This window comes from Eretmochelys imbricata, chromosome 1, assembly GCF_965152235.1.
Source record: "Eretmochelys imbricata isolate rEreImb1 chromosome 1, rEreImb1.hap1, whole genome shotgun sequence".
NCBI lineage: Eukaryota > Metazoa > Chordata > Testudines > Cheloniidae > Eretmochelys > Eretmochelys imbricata.
In genome coordinates, this window is record NC_135572.1 from 189,294,996 (window position 1) to 189,314,805 (window position 19,810).

The window sequence follows — 19,810 nt, forward strand, 5'->3', positions numbered from 1 at the left end:
TAGTGTGCCAACGGGAGAATGTCTATGTACAACGTATGAGCTATGGTTGATTTTATGAAGTTGCTGCATCACTGAATACCTCAGTGTATGCAGAATCAACCATCTGCTACAGGTGCTGGTGCTGAGTCTCTCCCAGGCCAAGGACAATGGAAATTAATTTACCCTAAACAGTTTCCCATTCAGGGGGGAGCACCTAAGAACAATGGGATGGCTGCAACTTAAGGGAAGCCAGTTCTCCCCAGCAGTTCCCTAGAAGGCAGTTGGAATAGTCGAAAATTACCAGCAGAACACAGGAACAAAGAAACCAAGTGTTGGGACTGGCTTTTAAAAGCTTAGATGCTAGCAAGTTTAGGGAACCCAAAAGGACATGCTTATTGAACTAGAGGGAATCTTTAGGCTGCCTGACAACCTCATGCTGAAGGGAGCTTGCTCTGGGACTCAGAGAAGAGAGCCCAGAAAAAAGAAGAAAAGACCGAGCTGAAGAAATGAAGTCCATGGAAGACCTGGGATTCCCAGACACTGACCAAATCTCATGGGATGCTCAACTCAAGAGTGGTGAAACCTCTGATAGGAGAGTATGGTATACAGGTGTTTTATTGTTTTCCTTAAATCTGTGTCTCTCTTGTGACGTGTATAAGTAAGGCATGCTTGGTTTTAGAAATCCCTCTGCAAAGTCTCTGTGCTACTTTTTTCAGCTATCACATGTCCCCTGAAGAGCTACATTATAAGCTGGTGTATCCACTAGTGTGGAGCGCCAGGAAAAGTTGTGGTTGACTGATTGGGGAGACATTCATGTTAGGCACTGGTTTTGGGGCCTTGGGTAGTTGAATCACAGTGTCCCACTTCCAGGAAGGGGTACCGCACAGGGAGTCTACACCAAAGGAGTAAGCCTAGAAGCCAGAGTGGGAGACAGTGGCTGGAGCCTGTCCATTCCCAGGGGAGATGAGAAGCACATGGAACCAATGTGTGGGTTTAAACACAGCTGTATGGTGAGCATCCACAAAGGGGAGCTCAGCCAGGATTATGACAACTAATAACACAAGAACACTTTTAAGAGATAAGCTGTCACCTGGATTTGTTCCTCACTCAGGAGCTTTGGAGGTACGAACAGAATGAGCACCTTGGAAATTCATACGAATTAGAACAGTCTACTCATTATTCTATACATTCAGTGATCCAGATTTAATATCGGAACCCTTAACATTGTATAAACCATCTCAGATTATGTCCTTTGCCAAAGAGTTAGAAACAGGATTAGCACATGGAACATAGCAGTTTGTGGGGGCAAGTGTTCAAAAGATAGATATAGGTTCTGAATAGCTCACTAAAAGTTTCCAAATGAATATAATTTTCATATTTCAGTGAAATCAGTATTTCCAGCAAGAGAATAAAAAGTGAAAGAGTTAAAAGACTAAAAGAGTGAGGTATTTCAGATCATCCTAGGAATGCTGAAAATTCATCAGGCTCTCTCTGTTACAGCATCTCATAATATGACAACACTGGGTCATTTGATTAAATTAAGGGCAGGTATATGAAGGAAATATTAATTCCACAATTTCACCAATAAAATACATTATTGCTTCACAGAGGGCTCATACAAGTCCTGTGGAATTCATTGCTATAGCTGGTTAAATATTAGAAACAAAAGCTGTACATGGAATTTTAAAATCTGGATAATTTAATAACTAATAAAATTTGTACTTATCTACAGTAAACCAGGATAAGGCTTTCCATATTTCAGGGCACAAGCTTATTTCCTTTTCTGAAAGGAATTCATTCGGTATATTGTCTCTGCCTGTATGAACAATACTAATTGCTACCTTTACAGCCAGTGCCACTGTATTTAGTCCTCCCCTCATGCAATCAAATTGTAAAATTAATACAGGTCTTGTGAAAGACAAGACCATTCTGCTGCTTTTTTGGTTCTAAGTGGTTGATAGCCATGGCATCAATTTCAGACATACATGTTCTTTAAATTTCAGAACTGGCATAGGAAGCATACAGAATGAGTCACTATATTATGGGAGAACATTTACTTTTCAAACATCAGTTCAGGAAGAACCTCCAGTTCTCTAAGGATATGTCTACACGGCAATTAAAAACTTGTGGCTCGGCCATGACAGCTGACTCAGGCTTGCCGGGCTTGGACTGAGGGTCTGTTTAATTGTGGTGTAGATGTTCGGGCTGGGGGTGGAGCCCTGGCTCTAGGTCTCTGTGAGATTGGAGGGTCCCAGAGTTCAGGCTGCAGCAGCCTGAACCCGAATGTCTACCATGCAATTAAATAGCTCCTTAGTCTGAGTCAGTTGGCATGGGCCATGTCTTCACCGCTAAGAACAGGAGTGTTTTCATCTCAAGGTAACTAACAAGTTACCTATCCCTAGGTAAAGAAACAGTGGAGACAAGGCACTTTAGTTTTCTTTTGAGGTAAACAATGTGAGGCGAGTACTATACTCCCCCTCCTGTGGCTGACCTTGCCTAATTTACCTGACAATAAAACTAAAGTGCCTTGTCTCCACTGTGTTTTTACCGAGAGATAGGTAATGTTAGTTATCCAGATGTAAAAATGCACCTTTTTTAGCAGTGAAGACAAGGTAGTTGTCCTGAGGATGCCACAGCAATGGTATAGAATAAATTAAATACATCTGTAGCCCTGCTCTGGATGTAGATACCCAGGCAGTGAATTGCCCTGCTTGCCCAAATGGAAAATAGATTCATCATGTCCCCAAAAATACTTATTCACAAATTTCTGGTGTTTCATAATTTGGTTTCGAATGAGAGAGAACACTGAACTAACTGTAGCTGAGGCCTGGCCTGACATGAGTAACTAACACATGCAAGGATGCCTCATTTCTTGGAGGATAGAATTAGGGAGGTAAACAGATAGGTCAGTAGGCTAAATAGACAGAATATCTGAGCCAGCTAAGATAAGATGGAGAACACCCAAAGAACCATTTACTAACAATGGATAAATTAGGAATGCAAAGAGGAGGTCAAGCATGGATGATACAGGGAAAGAACATGCTGCAAACGTATTGGTTCCAGCAAAGTGACTATGCCAATCCAAAAATGTGTGAAGTAATGTACAGTAAATGCAATGAGATGTGTAAATGTATACAAAGGGAGAGAGTTTCTCTGTAACTTTGGATGTGTGGTTCGCCCTACACTCACCCCCTATGCTCAACTTTGATCAACTCAGCATAGCTTTGTTGTATACCAAGTAAAGGATACCTAAGTGACAAAATCAGGAGTCAAACTGAGTTGTTTGGATCCCAGAGAACTGAATGAAGTGTTCTCCCAGAACTGGAAAAGGTGTTCTGAATAAGCCAAGTGAAAAAGGTCTCAGTGGGAATCCCAACATTAACAGAATTTTTCTGTAAGTGGGTGTTGCCTGACCAGGTGGGCAGAAGCAGCATCATTGCTTCTCTATGAAGCACTAGTTTGCTGTTTGTTCACCTCTCAAATTTCAAGTTCTGCCTTCACTGAGCTTCTGTGCTAGTGATTCAATTAACAAATCAAACAGAATATATGTGAGCAGAGAAAACAGAAGAGAGCCTTGCTAAATCCCCTAGTCCAGACTGAATCCATTACATGTTGGTGCTTATCTGTTACTTTACACTGTCACTGAACCTGCCCAAACAACTCATTTGATGTCATTTTCACAACCAAGCAATTCCTTTTTCCACCTATATAAAACTCTTTCTCAGAGTCTAAACATAACAAAGGTGCAGTTAATTGAGAATACTGGCAACATCAAGAACTTTCCTGATATTTGATAACAATTTGCTGTTCTTTACAAACCCAGTTTGGTCTCTGTTTTTTCAGATGGACAGATCATCCTTTACCTGTCTGGATAAAATCTTTGGCAGAATTTTGGCAATTATTTTAAACCCCCTTAAATCCAAGGACAATCCAAAGAAAATGGAATAGGAGAACAAAGCACTTAACGAACATTGAAGAATCCATCATACTGACAGAGCTCTCTCCTTCTAGAGAAGGGAATATCACCAGCATAACATAATGGAGACAAGTTTACTTTCAAATCTCTACATCAGTTAGAACCAGTGGAATAAGAGACAGAACTCACATTTAATTAGGTTTCAGAGTAACAGCCGTGTTAGTCTGTATTTGCAAAAAGAAAAGGAGGACTTGTGGCACCTTAGAGACTAACCAATTTATTTGAGCATAAGCTTTCGTGAGCTACAGCTCACTTCATCGTGTATTCATTTAATTCATTTGCTTCTTTGCTGTATTTGAATAACTGGATGTTGTGTGTTGCAGCTTGCTTTGAAAAGGGGCCTTGCCAAAATATGTACAGGTCTCTTGTTTTAAGCACGTCTTAAATGTGAATCCACTTGCTCTAACCTTTGTTTCCTTTGAAGCAGTTTTAAAAGCTTTGTGCTTTTCTCAGTCAGTTATACATTGTCCTTTGGAAGGTGTGCTCAATTCGTTTGATCAATTTTTAAGTGCCATTTATTTCTCTTACAAGCAACCCATGACAGATATTACCCGTGACAGATCTGTTTTCCATAAGGATGGCATGATAAAAAAAGATAGTTACGTTAATTGGAACTATGTTCTAAAGCAACTGCAGCTCCTTGGTTACAAATACAGAGGGTCTATAGGAGTTCCTGACTCTGAGCCAATGGAGCACCAATCTTAGCTGCTTCTTTCTTTGTGAACTCTCTCTTTGCACATGTCTGGCCTTTTCGTTTTGCATTTTTAACCCTGCTACTCCCAGTCAGACCACAGAAGAACCACCCCCAATCACTACATTTATTGTTCAGGTTTATGACATCAAGTTTAAGACTCTCAGCTGTTACCTGCAGTATTGCACAGAGTGCTCTAAAAAAAAAAAAAGAATCCTTTCAAAAATGTGGGGGGAAAGGAAGGAATTTGATCAAGGGCATGTTATCTTTGACAGGAGAAAAAGCTTTGGTGAAAAAAAGCATTAATTAGAAAAAAAATGCCTGCTGGTAGCTGATAAATCATGACTGTGAGAGCAGTTAAATCTAATGCAGTTTAAATAACTATCAACTTCACCATCCTCTGTAGCAGTTTCAGTAGACACAGACTGTACCTGGAATGCACACATGTAAATTGTCAACCCATTGTGCATGGGTACACAGAAAAAAATATTATAGTGCTTGGAAAAATTTAGTAAAGTTGGTACAGGAATTATAAAACACACTTCCTTGTAAGAGTAAAACCCCTTTCATCTCAGGAGAAATTCAAGTCTTTTGAGCTCCACGGATTTTTTTCATTAGTGGTGGAAGGATGTAAATCTTGTTGTGGCCTCAAAGGACCTCCACCATGGAGGAATCTTCCAGAGAGCTACTGAATCAGTACAGTGTTTGACTGCTCTGGCCATGCCCTTTTGACAGTGTACAGATCCCTGAGGGTCCCCACCACAATTACTTCTTTGTGTGATGGCATGGAACTAAAAGAGATCACACTCCTTGGACACATTCTAATGCTTTCTTAGTTAATTCTTTAGCCACCCAGAAGCACAAAATTATTCAATTTACATTTTTAAATGAAAAAAAAAATTACCAAGTGGAAAAGATACTATAGAAAGAACAAAAAAAAAAAAAAAAAAAAGGAAAAAAGCAATGTCAATGAAAACCTGAAGTGTAGTTGTATAGCTATAGGATTGCTGCAGTAACTCACAGTTATTTAACATAGTTGAAAATAGGAACTTCTTCACCAGAGATTAAAAACAAACTAACAGTTACTGGTTCCTTGGCTACTGACCTTTACCAACTCTCATGATTTTTAACATGACTGGCAGAATTTTGGCAGAGCTGAAGCCACTCTTATGATGACACTAGAAACTTCACCCGTCTCGCAATTTGAGCCTTGCAATGGGGGAAAGGGAGAATATCCTCTGATTGGCTGCCTGCTGCAACACTAGCCTGCCTCTCCGGGAAGTGCAATTAATCAGACCTCTCCCACCTTCCTCTAGCAACCCAAAGCCATTCTTAAAGGAGGAGAGACCAGGAAGAGCTCAGCAGCTCTGAGTGGGTCTACTCCCTCCTTCACCTCCCCTCATGTAAGCAATGGGGAGAGGACAGTATCTCTGTTCCCCTTCCCTCCCTCCCTACCTGCAAAGCCCAGCTTTGGAAGGGGGTCAAGAGCTTCTGGAGCCTCGTCCCCAAATCTGAAAGGTGGAGAAGGTGATCCCACTGCACTCCCCCAGGCCTAGGAGAGGGGGATGGAGATCCCCAGGAGGATTAGAAGTGAGCTACGGAGTCAGAACTGAAGGGGCTGGGAGAGCAGAATCGATGTGGGGCCAAAACCAATGTGGGGACTGGGGGAGAAGATTGATGAGCAGATTAGGATGTGAGAACCCCTGCTGTGGAGTCAAAATTACTTTAGCCAATAAATTTGGGAGAGAGGGCATCACCAATTGTTTTACACACACACACGGAATGGGCAGGCGGAGTTCAAACATAGAAAGACAGAACAAAACAGACAATATAATCTTTAAAAAAAATCCCATGATTTTTTAATCTCATGAAGCTGACAATACTGCCAGTGTACATGGCACTCTGACCACAGGCCCCAAGATGGGATTTCACTTTCATGGAATAATTTACTTACCTATCTCAAAGAGATGTAGTGATAATTAGTTAATGTTAAAGTTCTCTGAAGTATTAATAATGCTATAAAAGGTATTAAGTGATAATATTCTTGTCCAGTATTTACAAGCTTCAAATCTTCATGATTTACATTGCTGAAGTACTATAATAACCCTGCTTCCCAACTCAGGGCCAACCACAAGACCAAGTCAAGCACCACTGGAGGTCAGAATAATTGTTGTGACAGAAAGATTTAATGCATTAAGCACATGTGTAATCTAATGTAATTAATTAAAATATTTTATTAACAACTGCCTGCTCCGAAAAATTATAGTTGTGTGAGATGAGCAAATTCTAAATTTATCTAAAATTATAAGTAGGGATGAAAGGACTTCAAAAAATTCAGAGATACAGCTCTTCATTGCAGGCAATCATAGAGCCAGTCAAAAATGGTGCTCCGGAGCCAGTTACATTTTCTGTTAAATAACTGTTAGCTGCAGAGCTATGGTGCTCAAACAATCTGCAGGGGTATTTTTTGCTGAGCCTTTTCTTTCATATTAAATAAATGCCGCTCTCATTTAATAGTGACAATACAATATAGACCATTAATACTGCTAACGACTCAAGATAAATTCCAAGGTTACTGAATCAAAAGTGAAGATTACTGTGGATAAATTGAAGCAAATAAATATTAAATCACTTTCTAAAAAAGAAGGATCAAGAAAATCACAGGTATTCCAGTTTAAAATCCATCACATAAAGACAGATTGCCATCTAGTACTGGGAGTTTCTATCCTTCAGACTCCTCTAAGGGGTTACAGTTAAAACAGGTATGGGCTTGTACAGAACACAGTTTATCTTGACTTTTAGAAAACTCTTGATAAAGTTCTGCCTGGCAGATTATAACTTAAGCTAAAAGCATCAAAAAACCAAGTCAGAACACAAAAATTGAAAAGAACTAGTTAGAGAAGACAAAATGGAACAGCCAAAGGAAGATCTATATCCAATAAAGGGAAAATATTGAGAGCCCTATTGTACATGTTAGTACTTGAGCAAGAACAGTATTTTCAAAGATAAGAAAAAGTGAGCCAGGCACATCCAAGGATTAAAAGGAAAAGAAATGTGGACAGGTTAAAAAAAATCTTCACCTACATAGCTTAAAAGAAAGTTGCAAGGGAATGGAATGGAAGCATACAAAATTGCAAAATATGTAGACTGTATCAGTCTGGCTTACATTTTTTATCTTAAAACATAAAATCAGACAAAATGGCTCAAAGGGAGATTAAAGACAAATTCAGGACTTCAAAAAGGACATTTTCTCAGTGAAAAATGCTTGAATGGCCTACATATATGATAAAGATTCTATTTTTAAAAAGTCACTATGTGATAAGCTACAATAAGAAAAAAATATTAACAGGAAAACTGCACCTATTTAACCTATTCCAACAATATGAAAGTTCACATGGTGAGTAGTACATGACCCCATGAATCACCTATGTGATAATGTAATGCTTTTCTTCCCTCTCTGAGAAAGTAGGTGCTGGGGTGAGTGTGTGCGTGGAGGGGGGATGGGCCCGAGAAAGGATAATGGATGAATATTTTGCTGTTATGATCCCTATTGTCTGCTCTAGGGGAATAAAAGAACTTCTGTAATTAAGGCTTTGACTGTGTAAATGAATTTAAAGAAATGTGGGCAAACCAAGGTACGCCAGATGTGTCAGCATACTTTTAAACAGAGTTTTAAATTATAACTGGCATTTTTTGGCTTCTGGGTGGGGTTAGCCATCTTGCTTAAAAATCACGTCATATTAAGCACTGGCAGTATAAAAACCCTATTAAGTAAATGTAAAAGAGTTTACAGGGTGCTTTAAAAATTGTTTAACCATCAGAAGAAGTGCTTGTTTAATATTAAGCATTGTTCTTTTATGACTCTTTAATGATTTTTCTAATATCAGAGTTCTTTATGAATTTTTATCACAGTTTCTTATTTCTTCTCATAAATATACATACAAAAATAGGGAACAAGCCAAACTAATAAAGGAAATGCAGCAGGAAATGCCAGTTTCAAAATACTTCCCATAAGGTTCACTGAAAGAAAGGCAGTACAATCAAAAACTCATTTGAACATGGGAAATAGCTGTGAATTTCTCTGACTTTGTTCCAAAGTCAGAGCTCTGATTAAGAATATAATACAATTCTTTCAGCTGAATTGGAAATGTTTTTTAAAAAAGAGCAAAACAACATTCTCAGACTGCAACATTTGATGCAAACCCCACATAACAGTATGACTACCAAATAAGTACATTTTAAGATGAGGACAAAGAAAACTAAAGAGATTATGAAGTTGTACACTGCATAAAAAATCTTCAGTGACTGAATTCTTAACGCCAAACGCGCCTCATTTAATTCTGAAAAATCAAATTTGGGGTTCCTGTCTTTCTTGCCATCTTTTTAATCCAACTTTATAGCTTAAAGTACGAGGTGTTTATCCTCTCAAATAAAACTAACAAACAATGGACAGGCTAAATAAAGTGCTATGTAGAAATTAGAGGAGTCTACCTTTCAGGACCATCTCCAAGAAATATTGAGCATTTCCAACTGTGATGTTATCGGATTAAAATATCACCATACAGATCAGTGGTGGGCAACCTGTGGCCCGTAGGTTGCCCACCACATATCTAGATCATTGTTGCAACTACTGCTATATATTTGCAGCAAATCTTGTACAAAGGCTGTCAAGTGAGGTGTCTATGAAGAGGCTATTATTTGCTGGTTATGATTATGCTATCTGTATGCATGTATAATTTTTGTATTTGAAGTTATAAGTATTGGCTCTATACCTGGATTTCAAATGTTTGTTCCTGGAGTACCACCCACAAGGTAGCTAGCCAGCACATCTTGGAGGGACTATTCAAGTTAAGTGGCTCATCAAGAAACACTTGGTTGACAATGGACCATGGGAGATGCCCATCTACTTTGAGTGGACTGTCATGTAAACATATTGTCTGAAGTGTAGGTAATGGCTTCTTGCAATGACTGAGCAAAATTGGGCATGAACACATGACTTGCCCATGTGACTCCAAACACCACTTTCTTGCAGTAATTTTCCACAGTAAGAACAATGGGATGCCCTCAACATGGCAAAAGCTATAAGGCCCTGGAAACACCCCCATTTTGTCTTCAGTCCTGCTTCTTACCTCTGAAGGAACTTTGCTACAAACTGAAGCTCTGAACAAAGGACTGAATGATCCATCCAAGCTGTGGATGTATTCCAGAGACTTGACTTAAGCAAGCAGTTTATTCCATCACTGCTACAAGCCTGAATCAAGAACTTTGCAATTACTGTATGTAATTGATTCCTTTAACCAATTTTAACTCTCATCTTTCCTTCTTTTTATGAATAAACCTTTAGATTTTAGATACTAAAGGATTGGCATCAACATGATTTTTGGGTAAGATCTAAGTTATATATTGGCCTGGGTGTGTGCCTGGGCTTTTGGGATCAGAAGAAACTACTGTTTGATGAGACGGGTTGTATAGAACCACTCATCTCTGAATCCAGTGGTTTTGGTGGTGATATAAGAACTGGAATGCCTGAGGAAACTGCCTTTATGTTTTTTTCTTAGCCAGTGTGGTGAAACAGGAGTTTACTTTCGTTGCTGGATTGGTACATCCTATAGGGGATTAGCCACCAGTCTTGGGGTGTATCTGCCCTATTTCTCAGCAGTTCGTCCTGAATTTGGCATCCTCAGTTGTGATCCTCTGAGGTACAGTTACACCACCTATTACAATCAATGGGAATTGCAGGTGCTGGGGCATGAGGTTCTCACTATTTTCTATAATATTCAATTTCTGAATAGTGTCTTGCCATTTGGCATGTTCCGTTAAACCAACAGAATGGAATTTTCTATTGTTTTCAGATATCTGTCCTGAGATGTAAGAGTACATTATCTTCTAAAGCCTCTCCCATCGGTACATTGACACCGACAGTTTCAGCTTATAAAACTAAACATTTCTCTTCATATGGTTTACAATTTGTATCCAATTCATCATGTTTAGTTCCTAATTTGAGACTTAATGTTAAAGAGTGAATCTTTGCTTCAGTGCCTCACAATTTTGCAAGCGGATGTCGTCACTGTGGTTTTAGGTTCTCTTGCTATCCAAATCAGAAATATTCTTATTCACCACTAAGTTTCGATAATTTGTCAATTGACTGTATTTGGGTGTGTCAAATATAAAGGGAAGGGTAAACACCTTTCTGTATACAGTGCTATAAAATCCCTCCTGGCCGGAGGCAAAATCCTTTCACCTGACCCAAAATGGCCAATGAGGGGACAAGATTCTTTCAAATCTGGAGGCGGGGGGGAGGACAAAGGGTTTGGTCTGTCTGTGTGATGCTTTTCCTGGGAACAGATCAGGAATGCAGCCTTACAACTCCTTTAAAGTTAGTAAGTAATCTAGCTAGAAAATACGTTAGATTTTCTTTTGTTTAATGGCTTTGTAAAATAAGCTGTGCTGGAGGGAAGGTATATTCCTGTTTTTGTGTCTTTTTGTAACTTAAGGTTTTGCCTAGAAGGATTCTCTATGTTTTGAATCTGATTACCCTGTAAAGTATTTACCATTCTGATTTTATAGAGATGATTCTTTTAACTTTTCTTTAAATAAAATTCTTCTTTTAAGAACCTGATTGATTTTTCATTGTTCTTAAGATCCAAGGGTTTGGGTCTGTGTTCACCTGTACCAACTGGTGAGGATTATTATCAAGCCTTCCCCAGGAAAGGGGTGTAGGGCTTGGGGGGGATATTTTGGGGGAAGATGTCTTCAGGTGGTCTCTTTCCCTGTTCTTTGTTTAAAATGCTTGGTGGTGGCAGCATACTGTTCAAGGAGAAGGCAAAGTTTGTACTTTGTGGAAGTTTTTAACCTAAGCTGGTAAGAATAAGCTCAGGGGGTCTTTCATGCAGGTCCCCACATCTGTACCCTAGAGTTCAGAGTGGGGAAGGAATCTTGACAGGGTGGTGGGGCTGCTGAGATGGAGGAGCAAGTACCTACATCTACTAAACCTTCATTCAGGCAGCAATTATGGTTTTACTACGAAGTGAACCATCAGACCCACATGTGCTTTATCCCTTTGCTACCTTTCAGGTTACAGAATTGGTGCAATGAGATGTTACAAGGCAGAGCATCTCCTCAGCTTGCTAGGACTCACTGCCATGCTTAGTCTCTTTTAGACAGTTTTATTGTTCAAACATAAAAACAAATAGAGTGAAACAGTTCCTCAGCTCACCCTTCACATTTCAGACTCTCACTGCCTCTCCTCCAAGGGGACTCAGGTAGTCCTGTATCCTGCAGCTTCCTAGCTCTATCTCTCTTGCTCTCTTTCAGCCAGTTATTCCTCCTGGGGTCTCCCTGACCCTTTTAGCTCCTAGGGCATATCCCCCCACACCATAATTGTCCCAACTGGCACAAGGGAGCTGTAGCTGCTTCAGTGCAGTGGCCAGCCATTTTCTGACATATTTTTCCCCACTCCCTTTTTAAAACAAAACTGTCTCTTTTCCAGTTATTTTTTCTGGCCTGCAAGGCTTCTTCTAAGACTATTCTTACTCACAAATGAAAACACAGAATACTCTATATAAACTCACACGTCAGTACTCCCCACAGTACTTTCAGCCAGCCTTACAATCCATATGCCCACCAGGATGCCATTCACATAACTTCATCTTCTTCACCAGGGCTTTGGGGGTCTCTGCACTCTAATACTCTAATTTTGATTGAGAGAATCATGCGACCTCTCTCATCCTGCATGCAGGACTGGCCTTACCATGAGGTGAACTGAGGCAGCCGCCTCAGGTGCCAGACTGTGGGGGGGGGTGCCACTAGGATCCAGAATGTAGAAAATTGTGCCTGCTGCTGGTGCATATGTAGTCTCTCTGCTCTAGATGCACAGAGATGGTGGAGTGCTGTGCTGGAGGAAGAAGGGCACAAGAGACATAACAGACAGGCAGGAGAAAAGGTGAGAGGGAATAACAGAAAGCAGCAGGAGCTGCAGAGAGAGAGAGAGAGGAGGAGGAGCCTCTTATGTACCTCTCTAGCACCCCCAGGAGCCTGGACTGATTAACACCAGCATCTCAGGGAGCTTCCTGTTTCCTGCTGCTTCCCTGAACCCACTTGAGGAGAACAGGCAGTCAACTGAAGTAGTAGGAGCCAGTTAGGCCCTTAAGATGCTGATATCTTCCATTATTTGTACCCTTCAACTGAGTGTTGAGAGCCAGTATAGCAGTCATGAGTGAAAGAAAACGCCCCTCTGGGGCAGCATTCAGAAAAAGAAAGCAAGCAAAGGAAGCTTTTCTATCTGAGCAGCAAGGATCTCTTCTGAGATACATAGACACAAATGATCACAGCGAGCCTTCCGGCCCCAATGAGGATGTGAGTGGTGAGGAGATGCCTGGTCTTCCAGTTAGTCAGAGTGCAGGTGACCTGGCAGCTACTGCAGCATCCATATCTCCATCTTAAATGGATGTAACCATGCACATTCCTGAAGAAAAGTGTAGATCAGAGAAGAGTGTGGTGGAGGCATAAGAAACGGCTGCTGTTGAGTTTAGTTTCTTAAGTCTAGAGGATCCAGTACTGTGGACCCACTTGAGCAGTAGTCCCAGGGACTTCCTTGTACTGCATGGGCCACAGCAAGTGAAAAACTTCACGTTCCCCAAAGACAATGAAAATAAAAGTTTCCATCCAACACATTACTGGTGTGAAATCCTCAATAGTGACAAAGTGGAGAGGCCATGACTTATGTACTCAAAAACCCAGAATGCTGCATACTGTTTTTGTTGAAAAAACTCTTCCAGTCTAATGTTCCAGCCACATTGGGTTCCACAGGAACAAAGGACTGGAAAAATCTGGCTAGAAATCTGGCATGCCATGAGAAGGCAGCAAATCACCAGAGAGCATTCCATAGGTGGAAAGAGCTTGAGATGAGACTAAAGTTAAAAGGCACCCTAGATGATCAGCATCAAGAGAAGATTGCATCAGAGTCTCTTTACTGGCAAAATGTTCTGAAAAGGCTCATTGCCATTGTGAGAATGCTTGCTACCCAAAACCTAGCACTGCGTGGCACTTCAGATCAGCTGTATGTGCCAAACAATGGAAACTTCCTTAAAATTGTGGAGCTGATGGCTGAGTTTGATGCTGTACTCCAGGAGCATCTAAGAAGAGTCACCACTCAAGAAATGTACACACACCACTACCTTGGAAAAACAATTCAAAATAAGATCATACAGTTACTGGCAACAAAAGTCAAACAGAAGATTGTGGCAGATCTGAAGTCAGCAAGATATTACTCTGTTATTCTGGACTGCACACCTGACATCAGCCATACGGAACAAATGACTTTAATAGTGCCTTTTGTAATAACAGAACCTAGTGAAAATTTCCCTTCAATGGTGACTGTCAGAGAGCATTTTCTAGAACTTACTGACATAGATGATACTGACAATTGTGCTTCTTAAAAAGCTGGATGATAAGGGAATTGCGATAGCTGACGATAAGGGAATTGCGATATCGTATCCCTGAGAGGTCAGGGCTACGATAATGGTGTCAACATTAGAGGAAAGAACAGAGGAGTGCAGACACGGATCCGAGAGTTAAACCCTCGAGCTTTTTTTGTCCCAAGCAATTCGCATTCATTGAACTTGGTGGTCAGTGATTCAGCATCAGCTTCTAGTGAGGCTGCTGAATTTTTAAATGTAATTCAAAGCATCTATGTATTTTTCTCTGCATCAACTAATTGATGGCAAATTTTGAAGCAACATCTGGGAACATCGTCTCTGACACTGAAACCACTGAGCGCTACACAATGGGAAAGTTGAGTGGAGGCGATAAAGCCTATCAAACACCAAATTGGGAAGACAGAGGATGCCATAGTTGCCATTATGGAGGATAATGCTATGACAGGAAGAACAGTTTGTGGGAGAACAGTGGCAGAGGGAAATGGAATCATCAGAAACATACATAACTTTAAATTTCTGTGTGGCTTAGTGTTGTGGCATGACATACTGTTTGAAATAAATGTTGTAAGCAAGAGACTCCAAGGTGTTGATATACCTGGAGCAATGGAACAACAGGACAAAGCAAAGTCATACTAAAAAGATAAGGAGTACTTGTGGCACCTTAGAGACTAACCAATTTATTTGAGCATAAGCTTTCGTGAGCTACAGCTCACTTCATCGGATGCATACTGTGGAAAGTGTAGAAGATCTTTTTACACACACAAAGCATGAAAAAAATACCTCCCTGCACCCCACTCTCCTGCTGGTAATAGCTTATCTAAAGTGATCACTCTCCTTACAATGAGTATGATAATCAAGTTGGGCCATTTCCAGCACAAATCCAGGTCCTCTCTCCCCCCCCCCCCACCCCCCCCCACAAACCCACTCTCCTGTTCGTAATAGCTTATCTAAAGTGACCACTCTCCTTACAATGTGTATGATAATCAAGGTGGGCCATTTCCAGCACAAATCCAGGGTTTAACAAGAATGTCTGAGGAGGGAGGGAGGGTAGGAAAAAACAAGGGGAAATAGGCTTGAATAGAGACTGGGAGTGGCTAAGTCATTATGCAAGGTAACCTAAGTTAATTGTATCCAATTTGCAAATGAATTCCAATTCAGCAGTCTCTCGCTGAAGTCTGGATTTGAAGTTTTTTTGTCGTAATATCGCAACTTTCATGTCTGTAATCACGTGACCAGAGAGATTGAAGTGTTCTCCGACTGGTTTATGAATGTTATAATTCTTGACATCTGATTTGTGTCCATTCATTCTTTTACGTAGAGACTGTCCAGTTTGACCAATGTACATGGCAGAGGGGCATTGCTGGCACATGATGGCATGTATCACATTGGTGGATGTGCAGGTGAACGAGCCTCTGATAGTGTGGCTGATGTTATTAGGCCCTGTGATGATGTCCCCTGAATAGATATGTGGGCACAGTTGGCAACGGGCTTTGTTGCAAGGATAGGTTCCAGGGTTAGTGGTTCTCTTGTGTGGTATGTGGTTGCTGGTGAGTATTTGCTTCAGGTTGGGGGGCTGTCTGTAGGCAAGGACTGGCCTGTCTCCCAAGATCTGTGAGAGTGATGGGTCGTCTTTCAGGATAGGTTGTAGATCCTTAATAATGCGTTGGGGAGATTTTAGTTGGGGGCTGAAGGTGACGGCTAGTGGCGTTCTGTTATTTTCTTTGTTAGGCCTGTCCTGTAGTAGGTGACTTCTGGGAACTCTTCTGGCTCTATCAATCTGTTTCTTCACTTCCGCAGGTGGGTATTGTAGTTGTAAGAATGCTTGATAGAGATCTTGTAGGTGTTTGTCTCTGTGTGAGGGGTTGGAGCAAATGCGGTTGTATCGCAGAGCTTGGCTGTAGACAATGGATCGTGTGGTGTGGTCAGGGTGAAAGCTGGAGGCATGTAGGTAGGAATAGCGGTCAGTAGGTTTCTGGTATAGGGTGGTGTTTATGTGACCATCGTTTATTAGCACTGTAGTGTCCAGGAAGTGGATCTCTTGTGTGGACTGGACGAGGCTGAGGTTGATGGTGGGATGGAAATTGTTGAAATCATGGTGGAATTCCTCAAGGGCTTCTTTTCCATGGGTCCAGATGATGAAGATGTCATCAATATAGCTCAAGTAGAGTAGGGGTATTAGGGGACGAGAGCTGAGGAAGCGTTGTTTTAAGTCAGCCATAAAAATGTTGGCATACTGTGGGGCCACGCGGGTACCCATAGCAGTGCTGCTGATTTGAAGGTATCCATTGTCCCCAAATGTAAAATAGTTATGGGTAAGGACAAAGTCACAAAGTTCAGCCACCAGGTTAGCCGTGACATTATCGGGGATAGTGTTCTTGACGGCTTGTAGTCCATCTTTGGGTGGAATGTTGGTGTAGAGGGCCTCTACATCCATTGTGGCCAGGATGGTGTTATCAGGAAAATCACTGATGGATTGTAGTTTCCTCAGGAAGTCAGTGGTGTCTCAAAGGTAGCTGGGAGTGCTGGTAACGTAGGGCCATTGATAGATTGATAGATAGATTGATAGAGCCAGAAGAGTTCCCAGAAGACACCTACTACAGGACAGGCCTAACAAAGAAAATAACAGAATGCCACTAGCCGTCACCTTCAGCCCCCAACTAAAATCCCTCCAACGCATTATTAAGGATCTACAACCTATCCTGAAGGACGACCCATCACTCTCACAGATCTTGGGAGACAGGCCAGTCCTTGCCTACAGACAGCCCCACAACCTGAAGCAAATACTCACCAGCAACCACATACCACACAAGAGAACCACTAACCCTGGAACCTATCCTTGCAACAAAGCCCATTGCCAACTGTGCCCACATATCTATTCAGGGGACATCATCACAGGGCCTAATAACATCAGCCACACTATCAGAGGCTCGTTCACCTGCACATCCACCAATGTGATACATGCCATCATGTGCCAGCAATGCCCCTCTGCCATGTACATTGGTCAAACTGGACAGTCTCTACATAAAAGGATAAATGGACACAAATCAGATGTCAAGAATTATAACATTCATAAACCAGTCGGAGAACACTTCAATCTCTCTGGTCACGTGATTACAGACATGAAAGTTGCGATATTACGGCAAAAAAATTTCAAATCCAGACTCCAGCGAGAGACTGCTGAATTGGAATTCATTTGCAAATTGGATACAATTAGGCTTGAATAGAGACTGGGAGTGGCTAAGTCATTATGCAAGGTAACCTATTTCCCCTTGTTTTTTCCTACCCTCCCTCCCTCCTCAGACATTCTTGTTAAACCCTGGATTTGTGCTGGAAATGGCCCACCTTGATTATCATACACATTGTAAGGAGAGTGGTCACTTTAGATAAGCTATTACGAACAGGAGAGTGGGTTTGTGGGGGGGGGGGAGAGAAAACCTGGATTTGTGCTGGAAATGGCCCAACTTGATTATCGTACACATTGTAAGGAGAGTGATCAGTTTAGATAAGCTATTACCAGCAGGAAAGTGGGGTGGGGGGAGGTATTTTTTCATGCTTTGTGTGTATAAAAAGATCTTGTACACTTTCCACAGTATGCATCCGATGAAGTGAGCTGTAGCTCACGAAAGCTTATGCTCAAATAAATTGGTTAGTCTCTAAGGTGCCACAAGTACTCCTTTTCTTTTTGTGAATACAGACTAACACAGCTGTTACTCTGAAACAAAGTCATACTTACACTCTTACATCCCTTACAGATGAGAGATTTCAAAATGTTCTGAAGAGTGCACAGAAGTTGGCAGAGGAACTTCACACTGCAGCTATTTTCCCACCCATTCAAGAATACAAGAGTCACCGAAGAAGAAGATATTTTGATTACAAGGCACGGGATAATCCCATAAGAGACCACAAACAACAATTCAAAGTTGAATTCTTTAACCAGGTGCTAGATTGTGATAAAAGGCAGTTGAAGAATGTTTCATGCAGCTCAAGGAACACAGCAGTATATTTGGTTTCAGTGTAGCAGCTGTATTAGTCTGTAGCTGCAAAAAGAACAGGAGTACTTGTGGCACCTTAGAGACTAACAAATTTATTTGAGCATAAGCTTTCGTGGGCTACAGCCCACTTCATTGGATGCATAGAATGGAACAGATAGATAGATAGATAGACAGATAAAAACACATACAGATAAGTTGGAAGTTACCATACAAACTGTGAGAGGCTAATTAATTAGTTAAGATGAGCTATTATCAGCAGGAGAAAAAAACTTTTGTAGTGATAATCAAGATGGCCCATTTAGACAGTTGACAAGAAGGTGTGGGGATACTTAAGGAAATAGATTCAATATGTGTAATGACCCAGCCACTCCCAGTCTCTATTCAAACCCAAGTTAATGGTATCTAGTTTGCATATTAATTCGAGCTCAGAAGTTTCTCCTTAGAGTCTGTTTTTGAAGTTTTTCTGTTGCAAAATTGCCACCCTTAAATCTTTTACTAAGTGGACAGAGAGGTTGAAGTGTTCTACTGGCTTTTGAATGTTATGATTCCTGATGTCAGATTTGTGTCCATTTAGTCTTTTGCATAGACAGTGTCCAGTTTGGCCAATGTACGTGGCAGAGGGGCACTGCTGGCATATATCACATTGGTAGATGTGCAGGTGAACGAGTCCCTGATGGCATGGCTAATATGATTAGGTCCTATGATGGTGTCACTGGAATAAATATGTGGACAGAGTTGGCATTGGGCTTTGTTGCTGGGTTAGTGTTTTTATTGTGTGGTGGGTGGTTGCTGGTGAGTATTTGCTTCAGATTGGGGGGCTGTCTGTAAGCGAGGACTGGTCTGTCTCCCAAGATCTGTGAGAGTGAGGGATCATTTTTCAGGATAGGTTGTAAATCTGTGATTTACTGGAGAGGTTTTAGTTCGGGGCTGAAGGTGACAGCTAGTGGCGTTCTGTTATTTTCTTTGTTGGGCCTGTCCTGTAGTAGGTGACTTCTGGGTACTCTTCTGGCTCTGTCAATCTGTTTTTTCACTTCAGCAGGTGGGTATTGTAGTTTTAAGAATGCTTCATAGAGATCTTGTAGGTGTTTGTCTCTGTCTGAGGTACTGGAGAAAATGCGGTTGTATCTTAGAGCTTGGCTGTAGACAATGGATCATGTGGTGTGTCCTGGATGTTGTATAATATTCCAAAACTCCTAACTATACCTGAAGAAGACCTACACCAGCAATGCAGGGCACTTGAGAAAGTGTTGACATATGATGACATGCGTGATATTGATTTAGGTGATGAACTGAAAGCCCTTTCAAGATACATTTCAGCAGGATCAACTCTAAAAGCTGCTCTGGAATATATGTGTACAAATAAGATGACCACCCTCTTTCCAAATGCTTTTGTTGCTCTGTGCATACTTCTAACACTTCCTGTAACAGTTGCCAGTGAAGAATGCAGCTTCTCCAAGCTGAAGTTAATAAAAACACATCTACACTCCACAATGACACAGGAAAGGCTGGTCGGCTTTGCAGCCATCTCAGTAGAGCATGAGCTGGCCCAGACTGTGGACCTTCAACAGGAAGCAGTTCAAATCTTTGCAACCAAGAAGGCAGGGAAAGCACCACTTTGATTATTCAAACAGATAAAAATGCCAGTGTTTACTATGCAGACAAGAAAAGTTACTTTTGCTGTTCAGGCCTTTGAAAGTTAAGTGTTACTTAAAATTTTTGAACAAGGCATTTTAAG